A 4,451-nucleotide genomic window follows, 5' to 3' on the forward strand; every position below is an offset into this window, starting at 1 on the left:
GTCCAAAAGACATTACTAAGAATTCATAATGCCCATACCTGGTCCGAAAAGCAGTCTTTGGCACATCTGCTACCCGTATTTTCAATTGGTGATAACCGGACCTCAAATCAATTTTAGATAAGACACAAGCACCTTGTAACTGATCGAACAAATCATCAATGCGAGGAATGGGATACTTGTTCTTAATAGTTACCTTATTCAGCTGTCTGTAGTCTATGCACATTCGAAAACTTCCATATTTCTCCTTCACAAATAAAACAGGAGCACCCCAAGGGGATGCACTTGGTCTAATAAAACCTTTACCTAACAACTCCTGAAGTTGGGCCTTTAACTCCCTTAACTCAGCTGGAGCCATTCTATAAGGGGGAATGGAAATGGGGCGAGTACCCGACTCCAGATCAATACAAAAATCAATATCCCTATCCGGTGGCATACCAGGAAGGTCTGCAGGGAACACATCTAGAAACTCACAAACTATCGAAATAGACTCAATCGAAGGTACTTGAGAAGTATCATCCCTGAGATGTGCCAAGAAAGCTAAACAACCCTTACTAACCATTCTATTAGCACGAAGAAAAGAGATAATATGAACTGGAGTGGAAATATAGTCACCCTCCCACACTAGCGGATCTGTCCCAGGCTTGGCCAATGTCACAGTTTTAGCATTACAATCTAAGATTGCAAAATTTGGAGAAAGCCAAGTCATACCAAGAATTACATCAAAATCAACCATCTCTAGAATAATCAAATCTACATGAGCACTGCTCCCTACAAAAGTCACAAGGCAAGACCTATACACTTCCTCAACTATCACCGACTCACCCACAGGAGTAGAGACACGAATAGGCATGTCAAGCAAATCACAATGTAAATCAAGACCAGTAGCAAATGAGGAAGATACATATGAAAATGTGGATCCAGGATCAAATAATACAGAAGCCATGCAATCACAGACCAAAGAGTACCTGTGATAACAGCATCAGATGCCTCTGCTTCAGACCTCCCGGGGAAAGCATAACAATGGGCCCTATCCCCTGTCTGTCCATTGTCCCTACCAGGTTGCGCTGCAGTAGTTCCAACTTGCCCGCCACCGCGGCTGATCTGGTGACCATCATTACCTTGGCCACCACGTCCTCCAGAATGGCGGCCTCTCCCATGACCACCTCTACCTCTAACTATTGGGGGTCGGTAACTCTGTTTTGGACAATACCTCCTAATATGTCCAGTCTCTCCACATCCATAACAATTTCTGGAGTCAAGCATAGGTCTCTGTGAAAATGACGAAGTCTGGGGATAACCTCCAAACACAGAAAAATGCTGACCGGTCTGCGATGGACCCCCAGCTACAGCCTGCAGAGAAGACTGAATGGGACGGGCTGGGTAACCTCCTGAACTCTGCCCTCTGGAGTAAGAACCACTAAACTCGCCTCCCTTACGGAACTTCTTAGATGTCGATGCTGTGGTGAAATCGTTTGGCTTCACCCCCTCTACCTCTATCACAAAATCAACCACTTCCTGGAAGGATTTCGCTGCAGCAGCTACCTGTAAGGCTGAAATCTGCAAATCTGACCTCAATCCTTTCACAAAGCGACGAATCCGCTCTTGTGGACTGAAACAAAGCTGAGTGGCATACCTGGATAGTGCATGAAATTTAGCCTCATAAGCAGCAACAGACATCCTTCCTTGCTCTAGGCTCAGGAACTCATCTCTCCTCCTATCCCTCAAATTCCGGGGTATATACTTCTCCATAAATAAGCTAGAGAATGATGACCAAGTCATAGGTGGTGCCTGTGGTGGTTGACACTCAACATACGACCGCCACCACATTTTGGCATCCCCCTGAAACTGATAGGTCACAAACTCCACACCGAATCGTTCTACTATGTCCATCTTATGTAGCAGCTCATGACAATCAACCAGAAAATCATAGGCATCTTCAGATTCAGCACCCTTGAATACTGGAGGTTTTAACTTTAAGAATTTAGTGAAAAGTTCATGCTGATCACTTGTCATTATGGACCCTGTAGTCAATCGAGGAAACGTGCCTACTTCCAATGAGGCATCCATGCGGGGAGCCACAGCGGCTGCATGTTGTACCCCCTGAACCTGAGGTGCTGGTGCAGAAAACACTGGAGGTGTCTGGCCCTGATCAGATAACCCGCTAAGATAGGTAAGAACCTGGTTAATCATCTCTGGGGTAGGCTGGGGTGGTAATTCCTCATCTTGAACTTACTCATTTTCCCTTTCTTCACCCTCTCTCACTACCTCATCAGTCGGTGGAGGAGTCACCGCCCTATTACTAGCTGGACCAGGTGTTTGTCCTCTACCTCTAGAGGGCGTCCTCCTGCGACCTCTACCACGGCCTCTTGCCACTGCTCCTCCTCGAGCTACGGTCCCAATGGTTGGCTCAGACGCACCCTGTCCTGCCGGTGCTGGTGTTGACACAGTTGTTGCTCTAGTTCTAACCATCTGCGAGATAGAGTGAGGATGTCAGATACCAATTTGTATCACCTAGATACCAATTGGACCCAAGTAATAGCACGAAAGAAAGAAAGAATGGAGTTTTCCTAAAGTCCTATAGCCTCTCAAAGAAAAGTAAGGGCGTCCCCCTACCGTTCCTCAAGACTCTACTAGACTCGTTCTTGTGTGATGAGACCAACGAACCTAACGCTCTGATACCAAGTTTGTCACGACCCAAAATGAGCCGCGAGTGGCACCCACACTTAACCTACTAGGTGAGCGAACCAACAAATCTAAACCCCAACATTTACCAGTATATCAATTATGAATAGTAAAAATAATGCGGAAGATCCAAAACTTATTAACGTAATCAATTAAATAAACTTCTAAAGTTTAATACTTATTATCCCCAAAATCTGGAAGTCATCACATCAAGAACATCTATCCTCAAATTACCAAGTCTAAGAGTATTTAAGAAGCTAAAATAAGTAAAAAGATGGTCCATGTCCGAACTTCAAAGACATCAAGACGTGAAGGAGAGAATCCAGCTCGAGCTAGGAATGATAGCTCACCCTGAAATCTGATGTGCTGGAGACTGGCTAGAGTTGAGGGCGAGTCGAAGTCGATGGTGCACTTGCTGCACTCCACAAAACAACAAGAAAAAAAATACAAGTAGGGGTCAGTACAAGGAACACGTACTGAGTAGGTATCATCGGCCAACTCAAAATAGAAAACAATATATACTGAATAATAATATAAAATCAACCACAATACTTAACAGGTGACAAGCAACAAGTACAAGAACCATTGACAACAACACCAAGCACACCTATGAGGACTCAAGCCTCCACACCATACTCATTTGGGAAAAAGGTTCTTCGAATTTGAGTATATTAACATAATTCAAGGTTACTTCTCTTTATTATTATCGTGTCGGAACGTGACACTCCGATCCCATATACCGTGTCGGAACGTGACACTCCGATCCCCTAATACTACCGTGTCGGAACGTGACACTCCGATCCAATATTACCGTGTCGGAACGTGACACTCCGATCCATTTATCTCATTAGTTTTATTTCGTCAAGCCTTCTTTATGTCAAGGCGTCATCTTAATAGAGAGGATTCAAGATTGGAGATTCCACAGTCTCACCATTCTAACCCACCACAATTACACAATCAAAACATACAAACACACAATTAAGCACATAGATGACTTTACAATACCACCCAATACATATCGATCGCTATTTAGAGTTTATCTATCACATAGAAATAAACCATAACCTACCTCCACCGAAGAATCGTGATCAAGCAAGCTACTTCCCCAATGCCTTTGCTGTCCTCTTCGTTCTCTCTCTCTCGCTCGTTCTCCCTTCTGTTCTTTTTCCTTTTTCCTTCTCCAGATTCTGTTTCTTTTACCCTAATTATCATATAATCCATTATGATAAAAGTAACCCACTATTTATTTCCCTATTATCTTCTTTAACCCCCAAGTAATAAATTATTAAACTTGCCCCACTAATTTCATAATTAAAATCATGAATAGTCCGAAACACCCCTTTAAAACTTTTAGCGGAAGTCTGGCCAAGTCGGGGTTACGCAGCTTGTGACTGTCCGTCGTATCTACGACGGTCCGTGCTGCAAGTCCGTCGTGAAGTTCAGAGAGTCGATTCCGGTACCCAGATTCCCTGAGTTGAAGTGTTTTTGAACGAAGGCCCTCGACGGTCCGTCGTGCCTATGACGGTTCGTCCTACTTGTCGTCGAGGGTAATGAGAAGAGCAGCAGGAGAATTTCACAAGTATGGGACGACGGAGTCCATGACGATCCGTCGTGGCCACGACGATTCGTCACATGGTCCGTCGACCGAGTAAATATTTATCAAAACAATTCTACAGCTCAGACCAACTAAATGGGTTGTTACAATGTTTTTCGGTCACTACTAGCATCGTACTTTAGCGGATAATTACTGCTTATCAACGCCTCAACCT

This window comes from Solanum pennellii, chromosome 8 (genome assembly GCF_001406875.1).
Source record: "Solanum pennellii chromosome 8, SPENNV200".
Classification (NCBI taxonomy): Eukaryota; Viridiplantae; Streptophyta; class Magnoliopsida; order Solanales; family Solanaceae; genus Solanum; species Solanum pennellii.